A 16,034-nucleotide genomic window follows, 5' to 3' on the forward strand; every position below is an offset into this window, starting at 1 on the left:
TTTATATAGAGACATAGTTATATATATTATATATTTATTGATGTATGTATAAATATATCAATATCTACATATATTTATCTGTAAGTATAGATAAATATATCTCTATATTTATATATCATAAATTATTAAAAATTATATAAAATATATATCTATATATTATATAAAATATTTTACATATAAATTATTTAAAAGATATATTTATTTATCTATACATTTTAATATATTATATGTGAATTATATATGTAAATTATTTATATATAAATATAAAAATTTATTTATTTATTTTTGAGACAGAGTCTCACTCTGTTGCCCCAGCTGGAGTACAGTGGTGCAATCTGGGTTCACTGCAGCCTCCACATCCCAAGCTCAAGCAATTCTTGTGCCTCAGCCTCCCAAGTAGCTGGGATTACAGGTGCATACCATGACACCTAGCTAATTTTTGTATTTTTAGTAAAGATGGGGTTTTGCCATGTTGGCCTGGTTGGTCACGAACTCCTGACCTCAAGTGATCTGCCAGCCTTGGCCTCCCAAAGTGCTGGGATTACAGGTATGAGCCACCATACCTGGCCATAAAATTATTTATATACATCAATTACAGATATTTACAATATATACGATCTATATATAATATTACACATAAAATATATGTGTTAAATATATGAATATTATATAGATATATAGAAAAATATATTGAATAACATTGAAGGAAACATGAGCTTCATTAATGGGAGCCAGAGAGACAGCGGGGGGAGGCGGGGGAACTAGAAGCAAACATGTACTAATTACTTCTGCTATTGAGGCACCTGCTCCATACAGTCCTTTTTCCTATACTCCTGTGCCTGTATGAAATAAACAATGAAAGAAGTCAAAGAACCAATGTCAAGATGCTGAGGAAATTAGAAATAGATAAACTCACAGAGGCAAAAGCAATTAAGAGACTAAAGTGCAAAGAACAGAAAGAATAAAAGAAGCAAAAGTAAGAGATATTTAAAAGTTGATATATAAATGAGTAAACAAAATATAGATAAAGCAAAAGCAAGTTTTATCAAACAAAACCCCAGAACCACATAAAATTAAAAGGGCTCAAAAAAGAGAGATGTAATATATAAAAGGAGAAAAAAAAAGGCTCAGGAATAAAATGCAACTCTGAAAGGAATGAAGGTAATTACAATGATAAAATTTGAGAAATAAATGAAAGAGACAAAAATACCTCACCTTTGAAGGACAAAGTAAGAGATTACAGTAGTATAAATATATTAAGAAAGAAATACAACCATTTAAGAGAGAAATGGTAAAATCAGGAAGCTTAAAAACTAAAATCAGGAAGCTTAAAAACTAAAAGAAGATAAAGTAAGACAATTGTCTTAGTCTGTTTTATGCTGCTATAACAGAATATCACAGATTGGGTAATTTATACAGAAAAGAAATTTACTTTTCACAGTTCTGGAGGCTGGATAGCCCAAGATCAATGCACCTGATGCGCGCTTTCTTACTGCACGCTCACAAGGTGGAAGGGCGAGAGAGACCAACTCTGTGTCCTCACTTGTAGGAAAAGCAGAAAAGTGCAAACCTACTCTTGCAAACCCTTTTTACAGTGGTATCAATCCATTTGTGAACTAAACACCTCCCATTAGGCCCCACCTCCCAACACGGTTGCATTGGGGACCGAATTACCAGCACATGAATTTTGGGAGCCATATTTAGATCATAGCAACAATAGAGAAGAAAAACATGTAATGATTAAAATTAAAAGAAAGGCCGGGCGTGGTGGCTCACGCCTATAATCCCAGCACTTTGGGAGGCCGAAGTGGGCGGATCACGAGGTCAGGAGTTTGAGACCAGTCTGGCCAAGGAGTTCAAGACCAGTCTGGCCAGCATGGTGAGACCCCATCTCTACTAAAAATACAAAAATTAGCCGGGTGCAGTGGCGCATGCCTGTAGTCGCAGCTACTCAGGCGGTTGAAACAGGAGAATCGCTTGAACCCAGGAGGTAGAGGTTGCAGTGAGCTGAGATAGCGCCATTGCACTACAGTCTGGCGACAGAGTGAGACTCTGTCTCAAAAAACAAACAAGCAAACAAAAAAAGAAAGAAAGAAAAAAAAAACATATGGTGAGTAGAATTACAATAGACACTTTTTATTAGGAGTTTACTGGTACCAGGAGCTTTACATTGATTCATGTAATCCTTTCAATCACCCTTTGAGGTCAGTGCTACCACCTTCATCTTCCTTCAAAGCAGGAGGAAAGTGAGGCACACAGGTGAGTGGTTCCCTTGCAGTTACTGGCTGGGAGGATGTGTGGCTCTGGGCTTGAACACAAGTCACCTGCCTTCAGATCCAGGGTCTTTTGTAGTATATATATCATATATACTACAGCTTAGTATAGATGAAATGACAATCTTAAAAGATTAAACCCTGCTAAAATAGTAGCCCCTGTGAAGTTAGAATACATTTAAAATAAATACAGTTTCAATGAAGAAGGAGGAAGTAGAAAACAAAGACCAAGATGTAAAGGCTGCACTGCCAGGCTGAAATGTCCCATTAGACCATTAGTCTAATGAAATGTCCCAAAGACTATTAGTAAAGGCTGCTCTGCTGGGCTGAAATGTCCCTGGGAACAAGCACATGTGCCTGAGGGCAGAAGGCAGAACCCTAGGTGACAATCTGCATACTTTCCAAAGCACAGCACACAACCTTATGCAATCTACAAAGAACACATATTCCCTAACCCCTGGAGGTACATGCACCTGATGCTGCTCCAACAGCAGTGTAAGCTACCCAAATATTGCAAGGAAGGCTAATGGAGAACTATCTTTACTTATTTAAGGAGATAGAAGGTTTGGGAATAGGTAGAAAGTTATAGAAAAATCTCACATATTTTCTTTTCAGTCAAATCTTAAAGAGGGTTATTTGAGCCTCGTGCCTGTATACGTTTCTCTTAAAAGGGATATTCATTACTATTTTTATTTTCTACAGCATCTTTAGCAGATAAATCCTGTAAATGTAAATTGCTAACTTACTGCAGTGTATTCATAGCACATTGTTGTTTCTTGAGCCCTCCTGTTTAATGTATACCAAGTGGGTATACAGGAAAGAAAATAAATTAATATAACAAAAAGAATTTTGAGGAAAATTTTGATGCCAATATAAAATCTTATGTACTATTTTCAACAAAGTTAGAAAAGTCAAATTCAACTGGTAATGAGGCTCAATTCCTCACATATAGTAGGAATAAATAACTTAATGGAAAAGTTCTATTTGGGGCAATGCAAACACTTAAATATGAGGAATTTTATTGCAAGGTTTAGGCAGAATCTTGAAATCACATGTCAGTCTGTGTTAGAATTCCTTGCTACTAACTAGAAGCTTGGCAAACTCTTATAGGGAACATAAATTGATTTTATTTTTTGTTTCAGCAATTATACTGTTGCTGTTATACTAATATATGACATTACTGTTCTGGCTGCTATAAAGTTTTAAAAGGTGCCACAAAACACCATTGCAATCTACTTTCTCAAAATTTAAGACTAATACAAGATAGTAGAAAGGAGTGGGGGGAAATGTTGAGTGTTGCAGTTAACTTGCCTTTTTAATTCTTACTTTTCTTTAAAATTAAAGTGATGTGGGCTTTCAGGGTAAGGATGATGATATAGGGATATTTCTTTCCTTCTTTCCATGCAAAAATCAACTTTTAAAAAGAGAAGAATGAGAAATAGCAAACTCTGTCTTTGTGAAATTAGGAAACACACTAAACTCTGAGTTGAAAAATAAAATCTACTAGGTGCATTAAATACTTGACCAGGGTTAGCAGATATATGCAGTGGTGGGGAGGGGAATGCCAAGAGATGAACTTTGTCTCTAGATCTCAAGCAACAGAGTCGGTAGCCAATATAACCCAAGGATTAGAGTGTTTTGTGAACCACAGAAGATTCCCGCAACTCTGTTTAATCTCAAAGTTTAGAAATGTAGGTGGAGCTAAATTTCTAACTGAAAGCATGGACTCATCCAGGATTCCACATTACATTCAGTCATTGTCTTTAGTCTACTTGGGCTTCTATAGCAAAATACAATTAACTGGGTGGCTTATAAATAACAGACAATTACTTCCTGCAGCCTGGAGGCTGGAAAGTCCAAGATCAAGGAGTGAGATATGGTCTCTGGTGAATTGCGTCCTCATAGATGGTGCCTTCTCACCATATCCTCCCATGGTGGAAGGGACGAGGGATCTCTGGAGTCTCTTTTATATAATATAAGGGCACTAATTCCATTCATGAGGGCTCTACCTTCATGACCTAATCACCTCCCAAAGGCTCCACCTCCTAAGACTATCACATAGGGGTAAGGATTTCAATATGAATTTAGGGCACACATTCAGACCATACCAATCATTGTGTCTCCTTAGATTCCTGTTGGCAGTTTCTCAGACTTTCCTTGTTTTTGATGACCTTGATTTGAAGAGTACTGGTCATCTATTTTGTGGCATGTCCCTCGATATGGTTTGGCTGTGTCCCCACCCAAATCTTATTTTGAATTGTAGTTCCCATAATCCCCATATGTCATGGGAGGGAGCCAGTGGGTGGTAATTGCGTCATGGGGGCAGTTACCCTCATGCTGTTCTCAGTGATAGAGAGTGAGTTCTCATGAGATCTGATGGTTTTACAGGGGGCTTCCCCTTTTTGCTCAGCACTTCTCTCTCCTGCCACTGTGTGAAGGAGGACATGTTTACTTCCCCTTCCACCATGATTGTAAGTTTCCTGAGGCCTCCCCAGCCATGTGGAACTGTGAATCAGTTAAAACTCTTTTCTTTATAAATTACGCAGTCTTGGGTATTTCTTCATAGCAGTATGAGAACAGACTAATATATCCCTCATTTAGGATTTGTCTGGTATTTTTCTCATGATTAGACTGGGGTTATGGGTTTTGGGGAGGAAGGCCACACAGGTAAAGTGCCATTCTGATCATATCAAGCCTGCATACTATCAACATGACTTATCACCATTGATATTAACTTTGATCACTTGACAAAGATGTTTGTCAGATTTCTTTTTTCAATGTAAAGTTATTTTTTCCCTCCTTTCCATACTGTACTCTTCAGAAGGATGCTACAATGCACAGCCCACACTTAAAGGGTAGAGAGTTATACTGCCCCTCCTGGAAGGTAGAGTAGTTACATAGATTTGGAATTATTCTGTATATGCCACTGATTTGTTCACCTTTTCTGTAGTCTAATATTATATAAATGGCCTTTTCAGAATGACTTCTTTTATTTAGCAATACACACTTAAGATATATGGTTTAATAGCTCATATTTGTTGTCATTGAATATTTTATCATGAAATAATTGTACTACAATTTACTTGTCCATTCATTCGTTAAAGGACAGCTCTGTTGCTTCCAGTTTTTGGCAGTTTAAATAAAGCTGCTATAAACTTTCACATGCAGGTTCTTGTGTGCATACAAGTTTGCAAATCAGTTGGATGTGTGATTACCCAGGATACCTAGGAGTATATCACTGTATTGTGTGGGAAGACTGGGTTTCGCTTTGTAAGAAACTGCCAAACTATCTTCCAAGTAGCTGTAACATTTTGAATTCCCATCAACAATGAATGAGTGTTCCTGTTGCTCCAATCCTTAGCAGCAATTGATGTATTATCAGTTTTGTTTTGTTTCTCTGGATTTTAGCCACTATAAGAGCTACACAGTGGTATTTCATTTTTTAATTTGCATTTCCCTAATGATATGTGATGTTGACCATTTTTTATATGCTTATTTTCTATCCGTATATCTTCTCTGGTGAGAAGATATATATCCAGATCTTTTGCTTATGTTTAAGTTGGCAACATTTCATTTTTCTAAGATTCTTTTATGAACCTCAGCTTTCTCTTTCTCTGTTTTCTTATCTTGGAATGAGAACACGCCAACCAGACCTGGCATTTATATTCCAACTCCAGTGCAAGATTCCCTTGACACCCCCCTCTCTATTCACTTGGGGCTCAGAGGCACCTCTTTAACTCATGCAGTGCATATGATCTGCATACCCATTAGGCATTTGCCTATTGTGAATCTGCTGGTCTGGAAAAGAATCTGTTCCTGCTCCTGCTGCCTGATTGTGTGATATGTAGAGGGAAATTACTCTTGATAACTTGAATCTACTTGTCATTTCCCCTTGTCAAATTGTATGTATGAAAAGCCTACAGAATCTACCACTCATTCTCATGGCTCTTCCTGTCTCCTGCTCCTTCCTCCCATGGCCAGCACATCTCAAGGTACAATCAACACACCTAACATTTACTTCCAGTTGTACTACATTACTTGGTGTTATAGTCCATGAACAAATGAAAAAAGAGTTACTGATGCATGGGATGAAGGATACTGCATTGATTGCTTTAGAAAAAAATCCAAGTAAGAATGTGATCGCCAGCTTCTACAAATACCCTGCATCTCCAAGGTCAGCAACATGATGGGAGAGGGAGAACAATCTCTCTAATCATGACAGCTCCCTTCATTAATCTCTTAAAATGAGCCCAGAACTTTTCTAAGCACTTACATTTTACATTTGCTAAGCACTTTACATATTATGACATTTAATGTTTACAGAAACCCTCTGGAAGAGAAATAATTGTCCTCCATTTAAAGATGAGGGCATAGATTATTCAGAGAAAGCTGAGAATTCAAACTCAGGACAGTTCAATTCCAAAACCCATGTCTCCAACTAGCATTGTTTTCACTACTTTGGATTTTGTACTTCTGGGGCAGGTCTATATTTAGGCTTCACTCAGTGGCAGTTCCTCCTGGAGTTTGGAAGATGGTGGTTAATATTCATATTTCCAATTCTGTGATGGTTTTGTAAACACAAAATGGTTAAGAAATTGGAGTCAAGAGAAGTATGAGTAACTCACTAGCTGCCATCTCTACCCAACTCTCTCTACCTAATGTTAGAAAAATGAAGTTATAAAAACAGGTTTAAATTTTTAAGTGACAGTCTATATTTCTGACTTACAAAACCTTCCACTGTTCTTTAGTTGTAATAAATTAAAATACTGTAAATATGTTTAGCTGATATAACACTTTTCTTCTGAGATCTTTACCATCTCTGTCATTCATAAATCATCTAACTACTTTGGGAAGCAAAATTATTTAATAAATGTCCCTCATAACATTTGAAATTAGAATTGCTGAATCCTTTTATATTTTAAAGTATCCCTATGTTAATCAATAGAAAAAAAACAGTAATTTTTTTTCCAAAACAAGAATGAGGCTTACATGTCCTGGATCGTTTTAAGTGCACCTTCTATTCTTCTATCTCACCTCCTGAAACAATTAAATAAATTTTTTCAGTTAAACTCTACATGGTTAGATGTATTGTGTGGACTTCTGGGATGGATACAGTGTTAACTTTGGCTAACAAAACTTATTACGTTATTCCTACTATTATCATTCTAGTTCAAGATTTGTCTTATTGTACCCGGATTATTGCAGTCATCTCCCAGCTATACTTATTTCTAGTGTCCATTTCTCTTCTTCAAAACACATGCATGTTTAGTATTGGGCTAATCACTCCTGGGGAGCCTCTTTCACTTTCTGAAGTGGCAGCAAAGAGGTCTTATATCCCATGGTCTTATATCCCATGGAAAGAGCATATCAGTTGAAGTCAGACAGCCCTAAATTGGAATCCTATCCACTCTGCTGGTTAAACCTGAGCAAGTTACTTAACCCAGCTAACCTTCAATTTCTCAAGGGAACCCTGAAATATTGCCATAAAATTAAATGAGATGAAGTATATAAATAAAATTCCTCATTTCCCTGTCCAGGACTGGCACCCTATGGAACTTTATAGTTTCATTTCCCAAACAAATGGTAGATAAGCCATGCATTATCTACCATTTTTGAAACAAGTTTTGTATTTCCCTGTGCATTTTATCATGTGTTCTCTCTGACTGGATTGTGCTTCCTTCTGCCAAAAATGTCAACCGTTTCCTGATCCAGCCCACTTTCTGACATGGAGGACCTTCTGATGGCTCAGCCCTGTCATTTCCTAAGCCAAGATCCTGGTTGGGGCAGGTCATATAATATCTTCCCCATCCTAGTGGTGTATGTGTGATAACATATGGGCATGCATGCCTACTAACCCACAGACTTCTCTTAACTTCTGCTATATTTCTCCAGTATGCAAAATTGTTGATTACCTGTACTTTAAAAAATAGCACTCTGATCGTTCCATATTAGGATTGCATCCTAGCCCTGGGCTCCCATCTTCTTGTCTGGGATCCTGAGGCTTCCTAATTTTTTATAGTTCCTACTCTAGAAGGCTATTACTACCTCTGACTGGGTCTCAGTCTGCCTAAATGAATCCATATAAAATATCACACCTGTTTATCTTGGCATCTTTACTTGAGAGAATGATGCTATAGACTATCTACAGGAGTGGATTGCAATCTTGATTTCTGCCATGCTTCTTTGGGCATTATAATTTGGACTCTGGCTTCATATTTTAGGGACAAACTGTATAGCCATGCAAACTTCTCCACCTCCCCAGGTCTAGTTGTTTATTCTCCTTAGTCTGTGCATTGAGAATGGAGATCTCATCTTGCCTCATAGCCATGTTCAGAAACAATGAGCAACCCATCATTCATACCTCGCTCAAATGCTTCCTCTCCTAGAATCTCTTACTTTTCTTCCAGAACTCTCCTTCATTCAAAAATATTTATTAAGCATCTAGTATGTGCCAGCCACTTGGATGCAGCAGAGAAAAAAAAACAAAGAAAATTCAAAACCCTACTCCTATTTTGTTTTTAATTTTTAACATGGTTTATTGTATTTTCATAGTACCTCTTCTTAGTCGTAAATGCTGTAATACAAGGGCAGGAAACTTAAAAAAATTAGTCTGTCTAACCACACCTGTAATGGGTTGAATGGTGGCCTGCCAAAAAATACATCCATGTCCTAACTCCTAACCTAAGAATGTGACCTTATTTGGAAAAAGAGTTTTTGCAGATATAATTAAGGATCTTGAGATGAGATCATCCCAGATTATTTGATGGGCCCTAAATCCAATGTCCTTATAAGAGAAGACACAAACACAGAAGTGAAGGCCATGTGAAGATAAAAGTACAGATGAGAATTATACAGCCATGAGCCAAGGAGTGCTTGGAGCCATCAGAGCTTCCTAGAAAAGGCAAGAAAAGAGTATCTCCTATAGCCTTTGGAAGGAATACAGCCCTGTTGAAACCTTGATTTTTGGACTTCTGGCCTCTAGAACTGTAATAGAATATATTTCTCTTGTTTTAAGCCCCAATTATCACAAATTTCAAACAAATTTGTGATAGTTGTTTATGGCAGCCACAGAAAACTAATATACCACCATACTTTGTAGATGACCAGAGCTGGCTAAAATCTTTAGAACCCACAAATACTAAAAGGATTCCAGTCTTCACCCTACCCCATGCCCTAACCTATAATTTAAAAGAAAATCATTTTTAAATAGAAAAACAAATATGCTGAAATTAAAAGAGTTCCCTTTCAGCTTTTCTGATTATAAGATTCTAAAGAGTTCATAGAGTATGATTTGTTCTTTTGCTTCTTTTTTTCTATTTTTTGCATTGCTCCATTTCTTTGGCTGTAATGCTTCTTTCTTTCTTTTTTTTTTTTTTACTTGCAGAACATAAACAATAAGCCAGCTTATAATGTGGGAATGAAGTGATACAGCATGTGAAGTCCATGGTGCTAGTCACTTGGTAACTAAATATGCCTTCTCTTTATTTTTGGAACTGGTGACGGGGTAGTGGCAAGGGTATAATGAAGACGAGACATAGTTTATTCCTTGGTCCTATCTACTGACTCAGTGGTTCGAGATCTATGAGGTAGAGACATGAGACAATTCTCCAGATAATTTGAATTAACTCAGCTCAACAGATTCATTCTACCTTGCAATTGGCATTTGGTGAATCTCACAGTTCTTCATTTCTGCACTACAGTTTTTCCAATTACCAGATTAGGTCATCTGTGTCCTTCTTATTGAATGGTTCTAGAACCATGAGGCGAGATGTATCTGGGTTAGATTCCCAAGAAACAAATCTTAAAATTATTTTCCTTGAGTGGATGAGGAAAAAGAAGCAAGAGCTTTCTCCTTGAGATGTTTCTGGATTTGTAGGTGGCTGATTAGTGGCTATGAGCCATGCATGAGCCTTAGCATTTCTTCCAAATGAGAGTGAAAATAGCATAATTTATTTGGGAAACTTTTTACTGTCAATTATATCTTACCTCCTGGAGAGACTAGCCAGACAGACTCCATTGACAATATGTAAAGGAAGCATCTTAAGTGCCACTTAGTTGTCCCCAGAGCTTTAGTCACTCATAATACTTCCTCAAGACTATAAAAACATAACCCCAGATTATTTTACCTTTTTTTAAATTGAAGAATTCTTTGACCTTTCTCTAACAGTTGCTCCCTAGAAATTTCTTTGAGCTGAAGCCATACTTGACCCTGGCCTTCCAAATAAGTTAATGTCTCTGCACGCAGGTTTCCTCATATTCATTTGAAAATGGGGAAAATAATAACAGCATTTCTTTCTTTTTGAGCCATAAAGTTATTTTCTGAACTGACTTCCAATTTAATTAGATCAAATAGACTAGCAATGTTATCACTAACAAACATTCATATATCTGCCTTATCCCTAGGCAAATACGGTACATTTGTTATATACTACAGCAGATTCTTGATGTTCAACTTCCTGTATCTTAAGTTAAACCTGAGTTCAGTCTTAATAGAACTTAGCGGCTGATACAACTGTGTGGTATATTCACTGTTTATAGCCAGCTTCTGCTCTGATTGACTGGTGTCCATGTTGAATATTTGGAATATCACCCTTGTTTAACAGCCATACTTTAAAACTGATCAGTGAAATAAATGGCTATAGGAGTCCATATAGTGCTTGTAAAGTACCACAGTGTTTGAAAAATATTTGATTTCCTAAAATATGGTGAGTCAACTCCCTATCTTGGAAAGGAATGGGAAATCTAATGGGCAATATTATACTTTATAACCACTTAGGTTTGTTACTCCATTTAGTTTAAATGATAGTTGTTGGGAGGGGCAATCTTCTTCCGTGGGCTCTGAGTATCCCTGCATGCTCTTGCTGGGTGTGCCAGGCAAGAACACAGGGTCTTGTCTGCTCTTTACCAGACATTTCTTAGAGTTGAGTTTGTAGTGAGTAACCTTGAATGATGAGGTAATATTTCCCCGGATACCAAAGGCAGGCTAGGTTCTGCTTAGAATAAAAACAATAAATCCCCAAGCTCAGTGTTCCTTTCCTGTAAATACAACCCATTTTGTTTGCAGGCATCCATCACGAGCCCTTTGTGTTACCCCATAAAACTTGGGGCACATGGAGACCTGAAGCAAACAACCATGAAACTCTGGTCACTGCTTCTGCTATGAGTAATAAAGTCTTTTTTCTCCATTCCGGGAGTCTCATGCCTTTTGCCAGCCATCAGCGAAATAGTAACAGGCTCATTTGTTAGTTTGTAAGTAAAATAAAACCTTAGCCTTTGAAGAGTTCCTAAGGGTTTTCAAATATGTCTATGTAAACCCAAAAATAGGTCCTATAATGATTATGTATATTGTTTCAAACAATTAGTGAACATAACCAGTATAGAACATAACCAGTATAGAATCTTGGTCTTTTATCCTGACTCTACCACTGAGTAAATGATCTTGAGTAAGTTTTTTTCTTGTAGGCTTCTGTGTTTTCATCTGTAAAATGAAGGAATTCAACTGTGCCCTGGGGAGTAAATGACAAGTCACTTCAAGGGCACTTGCATTAGCCCCCAGTTGTGGGTTGTTGGCTCTGGCTGGGGGCAATGTTATAGCTGTGTTGACTGGCCTGGTCTCCTACCCTCAGCAAGGCAAGCAACTGTAGACACTGTCCCTACCCTTTCATATTTCTCTTACATATGATTTCCTCCACACTTTTCCTCATACTTCCTAACTCTCTTATTTCCTTTCTCTCAGGAAAAAAAAAAAAATGCAGCTAATCAGAATTTTTTCCTTTCTATCACTTGAGCCACTGACTGTGCTCTGGACACCATCCATCTTATCAATCCAGGGATGACACCTGGCAGGAACAGATGACATGAGATTTCAGGCCACACAGTCATTAAAGTCTCTAGGAGTTCAGCAGAGAGGGAAATCACTATGAACTGGCATGTGGAAGAATGGGGAAGAGTGACCTAGGCCTTCAAAGTTGGCATTCTGAAATACAGAAGGAGAGCCCTGCCTCAAGGATTTGCCTTCTAAGACTTTCCCTTCAGGGATGTGGAATATTTATCTCAACAGGGAACACAAAGAGCTGGCTTTTGCTAAGGTGATCCACTGTCCCAATTTGCCAGAATTGAGGGTGTTCTTGAGACATGGTGCTTTAATATTTTAAGCCAGGACAGTCCTGGGCAAACTCTACTAACATATTCTTCTAGATCCACACTTTGTGGTATAAGCTTTATGTTATAAGGTCCTCAAATATTAAGGTTTTGGAAGCTCAGACATGAAGAATTTGATGTAGCCCCCACTCCCCAAATGTTGCTGTAACAATATCCTAAGGCAATAAACACCCCTGAATAAATGGAAGAAGGAAAAAAAATAGAAAATGTAGTAGAAAATGTTGGTTAACATAACATGTATTATCTTCCTGTAGCTATCTTTAATAACTTGTAAACTAAAATGGTTTCGTTACATTCCCTTTCTAATGACTTTCTAAGTAATGGGAGAGAAAATACTTATGAAAATATGCTTAGGGCAAAGAACTAACAATAGAAAAAAACAAATAAAAAGTGAAAGAAAAGGGCATAGAGAGAATGTATACCTACATAGCAAAAAGCAACTGTCAGGACATAAAATTAAATATGATTAATAGTGGTTATCTCTGGGTGTTTATTTTTATTTTAGTATTTATGCTTTTTTGTGTTTTTAATGTAACTATAATAACCACATATTACTTTTATAATAAAAAATAACTGTTAATTGCAGCTTAAAAAAATAAGAGAAATAAAGATATGTCAAGACCACAGTGGGATGGACTATATTAAGAAATATTAGGATTTTATGCTGGAGATAATGGAAATCAGTGGGTGGCTTTTAAGCAGGAAAACCACTTATTGTACTTGATCAGAGAAAGAATTTTAGAACAGATTTTTGAAAAGGACCCTGATGGCACACAGGAAGGTATTGCCCTGGCTGGAATATTTGGTTTTAAACAAGGGTCTCTTATTTTCTTTTTCTTTTTTCTTTTTTTTTTTTTTTTTTGAGACAGAGTCTCACTCTGTGGCCCAGGCTGGAGTGCAGTGGCCGGATCTCAGCTCATTTTCAAATCCAAAAGTAATAGAAGTGCCTGTCCTCTGACAGGTGACTTGAGATTCATTCAAGCCAGAGGGCCCAACCCACCCAGTGCCTGCCAAATGTTTTGACATAGGTGAGCATTTATTTCTCCTGCTCAAGTGGCCTGCCCTTTTCTTCATCAAAATCATTTAAAGGTCAGCTAGAAAACTTGTTGAAATTGTCAACTTCCACTGTCTCTGAATTTCTGGTAATCTGAAGTCTTCTGAGTTTAGCATCCCCCTTTCTGAAGTCTTTATGAGTTTGATTTTGTATGATTGGTTGTACTAATTTGTAGTGATATATACTACTATGGTGCAATGAGGAACTGTGTAAAGAAACATAAGATGTTTTATTTATTTATTTATTTATTTATTTTCTAGATATGTTTGTTGGGATTTGGGACTTTATGTAATTCTGTAATCATTTGCCAAAGAGAGAATTTGAGTAAAAAGAATATAAAAGGGCTTCATCAAGAAGTGTTTATAGATATATTAATTACTGTGACTTAACACCAGAATATGAAGGAAATTATGACTCGTACTGAGTGCTTCTTAGTTCTCTTGTGTTTCATTTAGGAATGAGAGTTATGGGATTCAATGTGTGTGCTAAGGTAGCATGCTCTAGGCAACACTATAAAACCATTAATCACCTCGGGTCTCTGAGGGAGGCCCTGGCTTCTCTATCTGCGGAATTTAAAGCACACAACTGAATTGTGTGATTTTTTTCTGTTCTGTGTTTTCAACAAGCATTATCTGAAAAGAATTTTCAGTCTGCTGCTTGTGTGCCATGTTGTTGTCATCTTACTGAAACATGAAGTGATTTAAGTTTCACAGCTGTTATTGTTTTCAATGGAGCAGCTGCCTGGCACTTCCAGGGACAATGCCAGGTTCACATGGAGGCTATCTATGCAAATTACAGTAGAAGGTTGAGCCATAATCTGGTGAATTTGATCATTACAGACAGTCTAAATAATTCAGATGCAGATAGTGTAAAGTTCCTTCATTGGCCAGAGCAACGCAGCAAATTGCTTTGGTTCCTTCACTTGATTTAGTGATTTTGGACTTAGCCTTAGTGATCAATTTAATAACCAAATTCGTAAGAGACTGATGTATGAAACTAAATGCTAATTTACAATGAGAACCACAGTTCATGCCAGTAGATTCTCTCTTCATAGGAAGAGCTATATGTGAAAATTACTATAATCAGAGGATTGACTTATAATAACAGCCTGAGCAAGCACAGTCAGTTAATCAATAATAATCTCAGCTGTAGGAATAAAACTACTCAGTAATAGATCCAGGATTTTGAAGCCGGAATGCATAGGACCTCTTACTCGTTAAGTCATGTTGTCTGGAACATTTTTTTCTCTATTAGTTTTAGTTTTGCTCCCAAAATTCTAATTTATACACTTTAATTGACTTGAGTACTTTCTAAATCTGCTTCCCAGGTTCACACATAAAACTCTGAATCATATCATTAGATGGCAATCCCATCCAGTCTAAGTTGATTTCCTGTGTTTCAATTCTCAGGCACTCTGGACTCTATGAACAGATGACAGACCACACAGTCATTTAAGTCTCTAAGAGTTCAGCAGAGAGAGAAATCACTATGAACTGGCATGTGGAAGAATGGGGAAGAGTGACCTGGACCTTCAAAGCTGGCATTCTGAAATACAGAAGGAGAGCCCTGGAGACTGTGACTAAGTCTGCTTGCCTAGGTAACAAGGTAATGCTGCAGAGAAGTACAGATAAAGATGGAAATGCACTTTGAGGCCAGATTGTGGAGGTTCTTAAATGCCAGGATAGTAAATGTGGATTTGTTTTAGCAGCTACTGTGAATGCCTAAGAGCTTTGGTTTACAGGAATGACATGCTCAGTCCAGGGCGTAAGAAAAATAAATCTGACATCCTTTCATAGAAAGGAGGAATGGAGAATAGAAGCAGAGAGAACAGGTAGGAGACTGTAACCCTAGCCCAGATGGAGGTGAAATTGAAATGAGTTTCAGACCAAAGTAAGGTATAGAGACTGTATTCGTTGCTGATTGCTGTTGTAAAAAATTACCACAAACTCAGAGTCTTAAAGGAACACTAATCTCTTCTCTTACAGTTCTGGAGGTCAGAGTCAAAAATCATGGTGTTGGCAGGACAGCCTCCTTGTGTTTCCCAGCTTCTGGAGACTGTCTGCATTTCTAGGCTCATGGCCTCTTCCTCCATCTTCAGAGTGCATTACTCCAACCTTTGCTCCTTTTATCCCATCTCCTCCTTCTGCCTTTGGTCTTCCTGCCTCTCTTGTATAAGGACCCTTGTGATTACTTTGTGCCCACCTGGCTCATCCAGGATTGTCTCCCCATCTCAAGGTCCTCACTGAATCCCATCTGCAAAGTCTTTTATGCATGTTAGGTATCATATTGTCAAGTCGTGGGGATAGGGATATGGACATTTTGCGGGGAGGTGCCTTATTCAGCCTACTACAGAGACACAGAAACATCCACCTCTCACTGTTGCCTCACACTACTTCCCTTTCAAAGACGCTGAGCTCCAAAGGAACATGATTACTTATATCCAAAACATACCTTGTTCTTTGCTGCTTTTAATTCTGTTCTTTCCTTTGCTTAGAGTATCTTTCCTCAATATCGGCAGCCTCAAATGCTTCCATCCCCCAAAATCT

The 16,034-nt window shown here is 37.5% G+C and overlaps 1 long non-coding RNA gene across 1 annotated transcript in view; it reads left to right on the top strand.

Moving 5' to 3' along the window:
- Positions 1-16,034, top strand: part of LOC105495731 (uncharacterized) — a 90,069-nt gene that overhangs the window by 59,919 nt on the left and 14,116 nt on the right. Inside the window, exon 4 of the long non-coding RNA XR_011623096.1 lies at positions 14,898-15,093. This is a non-coding gene — a long non-coding RNA (uncharacterized lncRNA). The remainder of the gene's footprint in view (positions 1-14,897; positions 15,094-16,034) is intronic.

Source organism: Macaca nemestrina, chromosome 5 (genome assembly GCF_043159975.1).
Source record: "Macaca nemestrina isolate mMacNem1 chromosome 5, mMacNem.hap1, whole genome shotgun sequence".
NCBI classification, from domain to species: Eukaryota; Metazoa; Chordata; class Mammalia; order Primates; family Cercopithecidae; genus Macaca; species Macaca nemestrina.